General features: G+C 38.0%; 1 protein-coding gene across 3 annotated transcripts in view; it reads right to left on the minus strand.

Annotated features, from left to right (window-relative positions):
- Positions 1–15,257, minus strand: part of Liprin-gamma (liprin protein kazrin) — a 195,404-nt gene that overhangs the window by 168,780 nt on the left and 11,367 nt on the right. The window lies entirely within an intron of this gene.

Consider the following 15,257-nt stretch of genomic DNA (forward strand, 5'->3'; position numbering starts at 1 on the left):
TTTATTGTCGTTTAAATGTTTATTAAGATCCATTACTACAGCTTTCCACCGGTAAGTACATCTACGTAGTCCATTCTACTTAAATACGTAAGCTGCTTTAAGACACGGTCTATTGTGTGGCGAAGTGGACAGCAGAAACCGTGTGTACAAATTAGCATTCACGTCTATTAGTTTCGAACACTTGAACAGAATCACCTTAAGATGCTTTCTCAAACGTAGATAACCGGAAATAAGTGTAAAATACAGAAAAGTAATCTAATTTTCGAGTTCCAAGCCAATGTTAAATATAAAGAAATTAATGACCGACAATAGGCTAGAGACATAGACTATAGAAGCAGAATAAATTGAAGAAATGGGAGGGAGGGGGTAAGATGCAGGGAGTCATTCGCCACCCTCTGAAACCTGTAAGCCTATACGATGCGCTGAATAAATAATATAATATCATAAAAGTTGCTTTTTACGTGTAATACCGCAGGTTAGTAGCTACGTAAGGGGAAAAAAATTTGTAAATAAACAAAATAAAAGAGACGAAGATAAAAAAAGGGGAAAAAAAGAAGAAAGACTGAGAAACAGTAATAAAGCACGGAAAACAAAATCATGAAGACAAAAGAGAGAGCAGTAGTTAAGGAACTACATAGATAAGTGAACAAGCGTACAAATAAATAAATAAATAAATATATATATATATATATATATATATATATATATATACAAAGCAGGAGACGAAACACCACAACAATTCGTATCTGCTTTACTCGTCCGTTTGATGTTGAGGGTCGCACGTGATTCATTCGTAACATAAATAATTCAGAGTAACGTCTATACCTTCTTAAGACTACAGCGCGGGTTCAAAGAATAAGAAATAGAGCTGAAATATCTTACCCCCCCCCTCCCCCTCCCCCCCATCACTGCTTCGCCCTAATAACCGTGGGGCTCTTCTACGACTTTCACTCAACGGCAGTTAAAAAAAATATAAATAAATAAAAACATCGAAACTTTGAAGTGAATGTGAACAGCACCGCTAACGAGATATGGGGCTGTGTTAGCTACTGTTTGATAGCAAAGTTTCTCGAAAGAGTTTCGTAACTTGGAAACTTGTTAATGAGACAAGATGATGCAAGAGGAGTATCTGCTTGCGAGGGGAGGGGGTGGTAAGAGCCGTAGTTCTTAAAACGTAATGAAAAATTATAACATTATTCAGGAACTTATTTATGATTTTAATTGAAAAATAACACGGTAACCCATATTTTCTTAACCCCCAGTGACTGAAAAACTATACATGCTTCTTAAACAATTTTAATAAATACTGACCAATGACGAAAGGGCCTTTTTTTTTACAGTAGTGCCATGTTAAGAATCATACTTCCGCGATCGGATGTCAGATAAATAGGCATGTTATGTGTCAAATTTCTTTATTTCGTTTCAAGCACAAAGGTACAACAAATTTATCCCAGAAACTTATTATTAAGTAACACAGGCCTCCATAGCATTTTGATATAAAACGTACATACATGGGATAAATGTTCAGTGTTCAGCTATAGGAGAAGTCCGTACCGCAAAGAAAATACAACACTTTACCATTACTAAGATGAACTTATCGCTACTCTTTAAGGAAAAAAATCGCTGATTACTCTGTGTGGATCATACAAAATCCATAAACATAAAATGAAAGATTTGCTGGTTGGTGCCATAAGGTACGTATCAGGCGCGTTCAGAAATGTCGGACATGTCCACTACAGGAAGAGGAGAGAGAGGCCTGAGAGCTTAATTCGTCAGTGAAGCCGTGCACTACCACTGACATGCGACGAGATTAAAAGCAGAACGGCTATTGTGTGGACGCATCACCGCACTTAACGGGGTACAGAACAGAACAGCCGTTACAACACCAAAACATAGCGTATCACACTTCCAATCTTTAATTTCCGATTTAAATGTGAAATTCATATTGAACTTATCAAGTTACGCTTTATATTTTGAATCCCAGTTGCAATGAGCTGTTAAAATTTTTTTTTAAAAAAAAGAGCTCTACTAATGACCTTTGTTACTCTAAAAGCCTTTATCAAGCTACAAGCATCGATATTATGCATTAATTGGTCAATTTCCGGTATGAAAACCATTACATTGGAGACCCCACGGTCTTAATACTGTTAGCTTTTACCATCAATACAAACATGGCGACCGGATGAACTTATGACATGGCAGGAAATTGTAATAGGGCACTTAAAATGTTGTGTCTTTGCAGATCTTTGAGAACTGTTCAACTTTGTGGCGGCTGTGTATATTTTTCTTGGTGTGACTGTAATAATCAAATCGTCATTTAAAACCTGATACGTGAAGCATCAATGATTACGCGTTACAAATTCATGTACTGTTAACATAATGGGGTTTGTCGCCAGGCAGGTCTAATGACGCTTCTGAAACTTAGGACGCAGAAGCTGACAGAAAATGTTATCTGACATCTGGTTTTAATGTGTTTACGTACATACACATTCGGACACATTTACTACACGTCTATTATAATTGTAGCGTTATGATTGATGATTATGTTGGCCAGATCGAGATGCGAGCCTAAATGCGTCTAGGTCTTCGTGTGGAAGTGTGCGTTATCGTCCGATTTTTACCAAAAACTAGTAAAAATCATTACTAACAAATTACATGAAAATCCTTTCATCGATTCTCGAGTGGTTAAATACGGACAGACAGACCAAAAAAAAAGGTAAAGTTGTGTATTTTTTGAGATTATTCTTTGTGAAGGCACAGAAAATATAGGTTTTTTTTAGGATTCTCAAGACACGCAGTAGATTATATACTGAGCTGCTAACTCGATATGACCATGTGAAACTAACTTCGAATTCGGTTTAATTCCGTAATCTCGCACATTTCGACAATCAATCTCGGTTACCAACTATTAAACATCAGGCCCTAGCGAGTGGTTTCAAACACGAATCGAAACATCCATCATCAGTTTCACGAGTAAAAGATGGCAACACTGCGTTAACATTTGCCTTACTCTTGTTTATTTCGAAATCGATAAACAAACCTGTCTACCAGCTGTCACAAACCGCGGGATTTAACTCGCATGAATGTTTCGTGCTATTTATAGGTAGTTAGAATGTAAAGTCGGGTCATGACTTCAGCAAGGTTATAACAACTTCCGGTCCAGTCAGAACTTCCTCGTTCTCTTTTCAACGTTACAGATTAAAGAAAAATGCTTACAGAGTGGGACTTTGAGTTCCTTGTTTTCAGTGTAGGTCTGCGTTTACATTGTTTATTTCTCCTGATTTATTCTTCTTCTTCTTCTAGACGAGTTCAGAACTCAGAAAAACTATCCGCCCGACCACACAAAACAACTGAAGAACGCACTTTTATAAATTACAATTTACATCACAAAATTATATGAAAAATTACCAAGCCATATAATTTTACAAAATTTAATGAACACTTCGTATCAGGGCATGAGATCTTTCTTGGTGTTATCTTGTCTCAACAGTTCATTCCACAAGGAAACAAAAGACTTTGATAGCCTCGAAAGGAGATCGCAACATTTAAGAAAAACAAACTAAGTTACTGATCGAGTACGAATTGCGTTCAAATCAAGATTTATTTTAATGATGGGATGGGAGGTAAATATTAAAATGGATCTTAAAATAAAGATGTCAGTCTGTAAAATTATATTGAACAGACAGGATATGGTAATGGCGGATTCTAGTGAAATCTGTAAAGCGAATACACGTTCCAAAAACGGCCAGCGACTTGTGAAACTCATTCTCAAGAAGGATACTGCCCCGTGAGGTGGGTTACTTATATAAGATTGTTTCGAATGGTTCGAAATGGAAGCGTTTCTGTCCGTATTCTTTGTGTTGCTGAATCGTCTCTGCCCTCATCATCGCATCGGCGGTTCTCGTCGAATTCTACGACGTCGACACGACGTTTCGACCAGGTTACGGTCTACACAACTGCAGCCTCTGTTCTTGTCTTCGTCATGGCCGCACTGTGTGTAGTGCTTATTTCATAATATTATAATATATTTTTATTTTAATTTTATTCGTTTTAATAATAATTATAGCCTGCCTCCCCAAACGGTCTCATTCCACGGTTTGTCGCCCAAAAACATTAATTCAATTTTCGTTTAAATTTAATTTATTTTGAAATCATAACCGTGACATTTGTGTTTCTGATTGCTCTGATAAATGCGTTGCCCCACAACAAGAAATAATAATCTCTCTATGAATGTTGCCTCATTAACGCAATGAGAGATTTAATATTCTGCAGTCAGTGTTCCCAACTGTGTAAGTTCAGGTAGCGCTGTTGTGCCAGAGACTTAATTTCCGTTTTCAATTATTATCCTCCTTGAATTTGGTATCAGCTGTTCCTAGATCAAGAAATCTTGCGAGCAAAGCTAAAACTATTATGCGTGGTGACTGCCTATTTCTTGGTAAGCAGAACAGATTTATGTAGAGGAATGTAATTGCTTCATGAAACTACAAAGGCTTCGTTTATATATCGGAATGAAATATATCGGAATCCAAATACAAACATCGCGGATGATAAATTATTTTATTTGGTGGGGCGTATGTGTGTGAAATTTCGAAATGACCTCAAGAAGGGAGTTATGAAATGTAACAAAAAGAATTCTACAATATCAACTACTGAATAAGAAGACTAGAACGTTTGAAAATGTATACTACAGGTGCAGATAAAGACAACAAAATATTTGTTTTATAAGCTCATTGTTATTGTAGTGTCTTTTTTCGTGTACCATGTACAAAAATAAAAATTAATAAAGGGATCTATTATTAATATCGTAAGATCGCTGACAGTGCAATAGAATTTTTCAGACATCCCAATTATAATTGTTGATGCCATCTCTATTTTTGCCACTTATTATTACGACTAACCACGATTTAAATAAGGCGATAAGGAACGAGATCAAAACCTCGACACATTCAAAACCTCGGCCTTGCAGATTAAAGGCCAGTTTCACGATCTTGCCGTCTTTACTCCTGATAATATAAGCCCCGATACACATCGAATATCAGACTGAGTGGGCCCCAAGATCATCTGGACATATCGGCAAATAAAAAATAATTAAAAATTAAATTCAGGCGACACATTTTAACGTGCGTACACAAATACCAAATTTAATTGTAATCCGTCGAATAAGTATTGAAGTCCTGAGATTTAGCAAAAGGAGGGGAAATGTTTTTTTGCGTCATGTGACATAGATTGCTGTGAGAGGCAAGGGGAGTGTTCAGATTGTAAGGAGACCTTGAAACGAGCCTTTGTCTTCGATTTACCCTATGAACGGATTTCCCGTTTGAAGCAGAATTACGAAAAAGCTTCTTCGCAACTCCTAAGAGCATTGCTGAAGCTACCTGAGAATTTTCAATCGCACTTATTTGTCTGCGGAGTGAAAATCGATCGTAATCCTAATAATTGTGATTGATGATGAAGGGACGCCGTTGTCATGACATCGAGGAGGTGACGGTGTGGGTTCTGTGGCGATACTCATGTGGTCGGTGTGGTGCGTGTTGCGTGTTTGTTAGGCGCAGACCGTGTAACGTAAGCAAATTATCAGTTTTACCGCCCTCTTTTCACTACATAATTTAAAACTCAATTTACTGGCATTAAAATAGGCGGGCATATCAAAGAGACTTCAACAATGATTATGACGACGATTATAACAATAATAAATAGTCTGTCACAGAGGACACGTGGTCTCAAATGCGCATGATCTGGACCGCTCGTATACAAGTTCATACCCAGCTTCGGACATGGGTCAAAATATGATCGACACAAAACAATTTTTTGAAGACGATTTCTTCTGGGGGTGTTTCGCCGTGAAGACGGTAGATATTGACCGACGTTTCAGAGGTACTTACTGTCTCCACCTTGAGAAATTAAGATGACAGAACGTTCTTCCAAAAATGTCGTATCTATAATAAGTCCACTGACATTTGTAAAATACATTGATATTTAATCGAAACAGAAATATAAACCTCTCATATGAGAGGCGACCAAGGGCTTTAGAGTTATGAAGTAAGACCCTTAACAAATGGACTGTCTTCCTGGGTCCCAAGTTTCGCACGGATAAAATTATCATCACGGACTATGCAAGATTAGTGGCGCGTATGTTCCTAAACCCTGTTGGAGTAGTATAGTTATGTCTTTTGATCTTCTAGGGTTTATTCACCCCAGTGGTTTATATTTCATTGTCTGCTCTATTACTTTTTATGTTTCGATTCAACACGTGTTGCAGTGAACTCTTTCGGTATCCTCAAAAATTCACAAACGAAGCAAATATTTTTTTAAAAAAAATTCTTACTTCTTACGGAACTGTGATTTCGGCAATAGACCGCTTCGAATGTTGAGAATTATAAAACGTTTCGGCAAGAATATCTGTGGTCATTTTCAGGTCGATATTTTGTTTTGTATTTTATTTGAATTTCGTCACATTGGCTGTGACTGTCTTCGAAAACCTTGCCTTATTACAATTCATGATCCCCTGTCCACGAAAATTGGCTACTAATAACGTGCAAAGTTTAACGTCATCGAGTAAGAGTCGACCACAGGAGATTAAAACCTACAATAGTTACAGGAGAGATACGTTTGGTTCCAAATTTGCTTCAAGTAATTTTAAAAATAAGGAGTGGTAATTACAGAATAGGGAATCTGACACACGTCGAAGTCTTAAACCAGTAATTTTTCCAACAAATATAATATAATGCAACTCACCCAATCGCCCCACTGAGCAGTATATTTCTTGAACAGGTTACAAACTCTCAGCGTGAGAAAGGCATTTCCAGCTTTGATATTACATGAACGTCTATCCATTGCCGTGTTCACGGGGCCTGCTGCTATCCTGAGCCAGATTAATCTAGTCTGCACCGTAAAATACCATGTGTGTTGATATCAATTTTAATATTATCCTCCACCAGCTGCCCTCTTTCTTTCTTACCTGATGAATTCCTCATCTAGAAACACAAGAAAGCGTGAGCCCGTTAACGAGAGACCTTTCATCCACAACGCAGTCAACTTACGATCTCTTCTCGATCGTGTGCAGGAGCCATTAGCTCGGATATTCCCAAGTCGCAACACGTGCTGTGCGGGCAGCTAGCTCGGCAGGGAAGGGGCGCACTAGCGCCACAGCGGATCGATAGCGACTCAGCTCCCTCGAAAGAGGAGGGCGGGGGGGGGGGGACAGGAACTGGATGGAATGGCAACTGCTTCCTCCTGCGGTCGTCCAGTCCGTCGTCAGAGCACAGACCGTAACGAATTAGTTAGACTGAAGCTGTGTGTCGACGCATACGTTACCGAAAAACCGTGAGCTTGTGGAAGTTTACGGGATAAAAATTCGGCAGATCGGTATTTGAAAATTATGTCCAAAAGTGTGGGAAAATAATAAAAAAAACTTCGGTCAATTATCTGTAACCAGAAATTAAGTACATAATTCAAAATATTTCTCCAGCAGTTAACAGTTACGTAAGTGCTAATGTATTTACTGTTGTGATGGAAACAAAATTAATCACCAACACTACATACGAGTACGCTTATTGATTCTGGGCACAGGGAATTCAGTCCGGACGCATTCAGGATTAATTTCTTTAGAACCCGTTCCCATGTTACCCTCACATCTATGCCTAGGTCTGCTAAATGGACATTGTCCATAGGATTTTCAATCCAAATGATTACTACGTCTCTCTTATACGTGCCATTTCAAGGTGTCTATATAACATAAAGACCACACATAGCAATAAATAATTAACTGAGTCTGTGCTAACACCAAATCCCTTCTTCGGACATGTTCCTCCTCCATCCCAGTGAATATCAGACGCTCTTTGTTTCGTGTTGTAGCGGCCGAAACGGAGAATCGTAGCCTAGAATGCGTGGAGCTTCATACATATGTCCTCCATGCGTTTTTGTATCGTTTTGCTCAAACACAAGGGAAAACCAGTCATTGCCATTTTAAAATCATTCCATCATTTTGATGTTCGAATCTGTTGGTTTCCAAGGTCTCCACAACATAATTATGTTTCATGTTTTCACTGCCGAATCTATTTGTCCAGCCAATATTAAACCTCCTAAGTCTCAGTTAATTGTTGCCTTAATGGTATATTTATGAAACTATCCGGTTGCTTAGAAACGCGATTCTAATTACAAACGGAAACATGTTCAACACAGGCTTTGTTTGTATAAATAGGAGGCTGGCGTGGAACGTTCTCTGCGTTCAGGTAAATCCGTTCAGATGTTACACGTGCCATCCTGTTTTATAGCCGTCTGTAAGGACGTGTGATCTTCAAAGGAGAAATACGATCGCTTTCAATGCTCAGATATCTAAATCATGACTCACAAAGAAACTGCTACATTTCCTAGGGGAACAGCACGATTCTACCTCATGGTGTTATGAGGTTGTGTGTTCACCGTAGGATGTTATCACCATAGTTACAAATGGCTCTTACTAAACAGTATGACTAGCCATCTTAATCCAGTTGACATATTTACATATACATATCAAGTTACATTTTAATATTATCGTTCCATCTTCACCTAATTTCCCACGTGGAATTTTCCTTCTAGGCTTTCTAACCAAAACCTTAACTAACTAATTACATACATGTATTCTCCTCCCCCATTTACCCTACTCTGATTAATTATTATATCAATGTCAAGGAAGGAGTACAAATTGCTTAGTTTGTAATTATGGTTTATATTCTGCCATGAATCTGCTTCGGATTAGTTTGAAAAGTTTCCCTACAGTTTAGTGTCAGACACCGTCATGTGTGTCCTTTCCTTATGACACGAAAAGACGTTTAAGACATAAATAAAATAGCGTACAGAATTAGAGTTCTTTTTACGTCAGTTCTTAACGTCCATAAAGCCACTTGTAAATCATTCTAACTTTATGCAATGTGTTCAGTAACAAGTTATGTGCCCAGAAATGCGCGCAAATACATAAAATTAAAATAAAATTATTAATTCTAGAGTTAACTTACAGATAACTTAAACTTTCTATAAATTCGCAAAACCAGTCCTTCGAACCCAGTCAATGGCACGTCCTCTTATAGACTTAAAATTCGGCTGAGAGTTCACCGTACTTTGGACAAATTTTAAGTATTTTTGCCTTAGAAACCGACTTTTTTTAAAACCACTTTGAAATACTGACATTTCACCAATATATTTTATTTTAAAAGTTTCATAAATTGTTATGTATCAACACATATCTCATCCTAAAAATCTTCCACGGACTTCGATGTATGTTCCCGACTGCGTATATTTAATGGCTGAAAAGTTGCATCGGAATTTTGCGAGTCATGTGCTGGTATTTATTATGTAATATATATTTAATATTTTCTTTTCTTTGTCAAAATAACTCCTCGAAACATCAGCCGTTCTCCTCCGGGTGTCGTGCTGCCAGCCAAACGATACAAATGATAAAATGGAAGACCTGTCGCAGACTTAATTGACGTATGCGCTCTGTGCCAGTGATGCACGTCAAGCTGAGTGGGTTTCGAAACAACAGACAAAAGACGGGAGATAAGGAGAGTAAACAGACACAGACATCTTGCGCACTGTAATTACCCCATAACCACACTTTCCACTCCTTTGTGGTTTCCATATTGATGTCAACGTTACCAAAATCAGATAATTCTTCTGTATCGCACGAACGACCTTCATCTGTTTGTATTAATAAACTGTAATTCAATTACAGACAGAAATATTACACAAGCTATTTAAAACCTGATAATATTAAGCACTATAATTGTCTCGGGGACAAAGCAGGCCTTTCAATAGTTGATTTTTACCTCGATTTGACGGCGGGGAGGAATTCTGTGTATTTATCCACGGTCAAAACTTTAAGTTCAACACCACAAGCTACCCATTTACAATTCATTCAAAAGGGTTTTCAAACTGTATCTTCCCTTGAGATTTCAGGATCATAATTTTTTATCATGTATTTTTAATACTCGTTCCGCAACGTAAGATTTTTATCGATGGACAATGAAAAGCCTAATCAATACTATCTGAAAGGACTTCGCGTCTGACGAAAGCATTGGCATGCAGGGAAAATCCTTCAAAACCGCAACGAGATCCTCGGTATGTGACGTCATTTGTGCCTATTGGAGATTACAGATTTCCCGCCATTTTTACGATAATTTTTCTCGTTATTAATAAAGAAAACTGACACCGCTCTTATTATGATGATGATAATCATCCAGACAACAAGTTATTTTGAAAATTCTCGAAAGAATGAGGGGGAACAAACATAATTCAGCAATAAACGATATATTTTCTACTGACTTTGATAACAGAAAGTAACAACAAATCCGGTTAATGCTCCAGGGGGCAGGCAAGAAGCTGATAAAATTAAAGACAAGTTGCATCGTGGACAGAGAAAGTTTAGACGTAGCAAGGCGATGAAAGGAGAGAGAGAATTAACAACAGACTCGGTAAACGTCACTTCATAACAGGAAGAAAACAAATGTCAGAAATGCTGGGAATCCGAGATCCGTACAAAGTAACTAAGTACTCGCAAAACTTCGCTAGAAACATGCAAGAGAAGTGTTTCAACTAGATGACTGGGTAATTCACTACCGCGCGATCTGTTAAGGTTAATTTCTTCATAGGCTACCTTTCCACGCGTTAGTGTTTCGTCTTTTATTATCATAATTATACTCTGTCGCAGGTAGCAAAATATCGACAACACAAATATCTAAGCCCAAAGCACATTTACAATTTAAACTTCCATTTTTACTCCTATTCTAGTGTAAAAGATGCAGAATCTCGTTTTTATTCTCGGAGAAGCAAAACTTAAAACCATCCATCGAGATCTCGAAAGGTTTACACACAAATAAATTGATATGGCGTCCTTATTATTCAATTTATTTATTTAAGTGTTTGACAACAGCCAAAAGGCCAATAAAATCCAAGCACTGACAACAATACAGAAAAATAATAACAGTAAACATTACAAAACAAAAACAAACAAATAATGAACTAAAATTTACAATATTAATAATGATAATAATTTTATATTTATTTATTTGTAGTGTTCTGTCTGACGACAGGTCCATATGAACAGGATCCTTCCATCCTTTTCTCGGACTGGGACCTGTTCATATACGTTCTTGGCAGATGATCCACAAGTGGTTTGCCATTGCCTTCTTCTGTGTGTGAATGGAGTAATTGTTGGGATGCCACGGAGGAAAACTCCGTGTTGCCTAGACCACGGCCTTGCCCAACACAAGTTATAAATTCGGCCACCGCCGGGAATCGAACCCGAGACCCCCAGGATTACAAGGCCAGCCTTCTAACCGCTAGACCACCGTGGCACAATGATAATAATACAATTCATTAATTTATTGTAAAATAATTAACAAGTAAATGAGCTTAAATAATATTCCTACGTATAATAATAATTAAATTATAATCATTTCAATTTTAAGCAAAACATAGATAACATACAAAATGAAAATAATTTTGTTTAAGAATACAAGACCAAGGTCTCATAAAGTAACACGTGTTTTAATCGGAAAGTATCGCCAACCCTCGTTAACAGCTGAAGTTGGTGTGAAACCAACCAAAAATTCACCAACAAGAGAACAGAAAAGCGAGGAAGTGCCGTGGACAAGAACTAATTCGTCTGATGGACTCCCCACGCGTCGTCCTGGGAGAATCAAAGCAAATAAAACAGATACTAAATGGCCGTCTGACGAGACATTAAAGCAAGTTATCTGAAACAATTGCGTTTCGTCATGATTATCCCGGTTCTAACGCGGGTCACCAGTGTCTAATGCTGAAATACGAATTCTACGATTGGATAATGTTGCCTATGCAGAGAAAATATAGGAAATTGGTATTCACTAAAACTTAAATATTGACACTATCAGCGTTTGTCAGGCTGGCGGAATTACACCAACGTCTGTTTCCCTCGTCCTGCTGCATAAGTTACTTGCATGAAATGCACGACCGTCAACTCAACACGTGTTAACACGAATAAATTATATAAAAATTCCATTACTTGTAATATTTCTCCTTGCCGGTTACTTAAACTCCCTGCTTTACATAATTAAAATGATAAACTAACTTAGAAAAAACTTCATTTTATAAAATGGCATACATGTAAGAACCTCAACCTCAAATACATTAAACAGAATAAATAAGATATTTGATGCTGAGAATGTAACTGTTGAATATTCTGATGCAAACAACGAGACTGTAAGTGGATTATGTATTAACCTTCGTTGCTTAACAATGCTGTTTGAGTATACAGCAGTGACGCCGTGCCCTCCCGGCAACTTCTCCGACTATACAGTAAGGCCGGTCACATCCAATATACCCAGCAGGCGTTTTCATCATGGTAATTCCTTGCAAGAAACAAAAACAGAAAAGTTGAGGGTGAGCTTGCCTGTTAACACACAGATCGTCAGTCACAGGTCATTCGTATATGGTCCCATTTAAAGTCTTCACCAGTCACGAAACTGCTTCTACTGTAAGAAGGAAATGAGATTCTACGCACTGCAGATAAGTTTCTTGAAAAATTACGTCGAATCGCGAGCATTCACTGCACTGCACAACGGTTTGGAATCGACTATTTAAAATCGAGCGCTTTCATCGATAACTTGTTTCTCTCATTATAACTAGCGCAGTTCAGTGCTCTCCCCCTCTTCGTGTCTCCATTTCTGGGAAAGGCTTATAAACATACGAAATTCCTGTACGCGTAAGTGTCACTACAGACAGACTTTAGGTATTTACAAAATTTGCATAAGACTGTCGAGCACTTTGTAGGTCAAAGTTCACTGTCACTGCTGTCAGAGCGATACAAGGTGCTAGCAAGAATTCAAGTGAAGGTCATATTAAAGTTTCAGCTTAAAGCTGTGCGTGACGGACAACAGAACTAGACACTGTTACAGGGACATGACGGATCTAGTCTTCGCCACTAACAATCTAACTCACCAAAAAACAAAACTAACTAGGATAACATAGCAACTCTTTGGGGCATAACTCTTCTTGAAAGGCCGACAATCTCCGAGACAGATTATAAATTACACCCCTTTTAATGGAACTCAGAAATTCATATCGTTTTCACAAGAACCTCTATCCAAAACCAGAAGAATCCAGCTCATATATTATTACCTTATTTACCCATCTAAGCCCAGGTCTCTCAATGAGTTTCTTCGTCTTAGGATTCACAATCAAATACGCCACACATGCTACATTTGCCGCCCATCTCATATTCCTCCCCTTGATGACCCTAGTAATATGTGAAAAGTAAAAATTATGAAGCCTCTCATTAAACGTCCTTGTTATTTCTCAGGTTAAAATATTTCCATTGGCACTCTGTTCTGAAACACGAATAAAACCGGTCTATAAACAAATTAATCGACTTATTCACAAATAAAATATCCAACAGCCCAACTTCATGATAAACGGTATTCTGTGGGCACGTCACGTGGAAAGCCCCCCCCCCCTCAGACGTTCGCTCCTACGGCGAAGCATTGCATTAAAAAATGATCCAGAAATAAATTAGGGCAAAACGTGAGCAGACTGCAGATCCAGGCATACTTTATGAACTTCATGCAGGGAGCGTATAAAATTCATAGAAAACGGTTTGATCTCGACGTGAGAACTCGTGCCGGACTGTTAGGTACCCCCTTCTCTCCTCCCCGCCCAAAAAAATACCACTCCTGTTACGGGTGTCTGCAGTGTTTTGTCCCTCAAAAACGTAAAACAAAGGCTCGCGTGTTATGAAGAGAGAGTGACCATCAGTAAACCAGTTAAAAAACTAAACAGAAGATAGAAGTACAAATTCATTTTGTATTTACTAACTCGTCGCAAAAGCTGACAGTCGTACAGCTAGTCAAAATATTCTCCACATTTTATAGAACCTAAAAATTCACAAAGCGTTTTAACAAAAGCCACAAAGACCCTAGAGTAAGTGAATCAAATCCATATCCTCAAATCGTATTTATGTACATTACTTACATGGCACAAAGTCTAAAGCTATTTACATATTCAACTAAAAGCTCATTAGTTTAAAAAAAGAGACCGGCAAATCACGAGTCACTATCAGACTAAACATTTTACCGGAAACAGCTACAAAAAAAAGTTGAAGGTTAACTCTGAGTTTAATTAAACACCGAGCCGTAACAATTGATGGAGCAGTGGGGATATATAACCACGCAATTTTTAACATCTAAACTAGGTCTTTGTGAGTGGTCAGCTTAATGCCTGTCTAATTTATATCCGGGAGAATGGCCCCTTCTATGGACAGGAGACTGGGTGACCCCTAGGGACAGTGGTAAAGATAAAAATCCCGTCCTGTGATAGGAACCGAATCACAGTAATCGATCTCGTAACCAGTCGATATATCTACTTAATGAGGCGGGTTGGTAATATTGGTAATATTTGGCATGAGACATGCAGAATTTTTAGCCTAGGTCATACAAGTTTTACTTCTTTTTACTGCCCAAATATTCCTTAAAAACCTACTATGATAACAGCGTTTTAAGTTTACGCTGGTCATGACTAAAAAATCAGACTGTACATAACATACAAATACTAGAATACGTTTTGAAATGAAACATATAAAAACTGCGTACGGGTAAACAATACAAATCACACTAAATAATTCAAGCAAGATAATTTTATCTAATTTGCTGAATACTAATTATCGTTTCATTTGACCTAATTATATTCCATCCAGTCTCAACACATAAAAATGTGACATACGACAGAGTTGTGACGTCATCTCTAAGCAAGCCATGGTGAGAGTTCCCCGACCGCTCCCCATAGCCACTAGCAATTCAATTAGGATTTAATGTACCGATATTTTCTGATCATGACGACCAGAGTAATGCAGCTGGGCCTGAAGACATGCGTCAGACTAAATTATCTTATATATAAGGCAGAGAGACGGGTAAAATCTCGAAAACAACAAATAAACAGTATTAATTAATCAGTAATGCATATTTTTAAGCATAAATAAAATAATCTGAAGGTTACAGAAGTAAGAATCGATTTTCCGTGTGTTACTTTCACTGAAAGAGTCACTTAGGGATTCAAGTGTTATTTATAGACATCGTTTGCAGGTTACGTTAGGTCTACAATGGTGCCAACCCATCAGCTAAATTTTCCAAAAGCACTTAACGTAATCAGAAGGGACGGCTCTTCCGAACTAGAAGACATTCCCGCCCCTGTAGACGGCCCATGAAAAGCAGAAACACCTGGAAGTAGATATTCCGCGTCACATACGGAGT

This window comes from Zootermopsis nevadensis, unplaced genomic scaffold, assembly GCF_977971745.1.
Source record: "Zootermopsis nevadensis isolate Lab colony 2312 unplaced genomic scaffold, Znev_1.0 Znev_ptg000027l, whole genome shotgun sequence".
NCBI lineage: Eukaryota > Metazoa > Arthropoda > Insecta > Blattodea > Termopsidae > Zootermopsis > Zootermopsis nevadensis.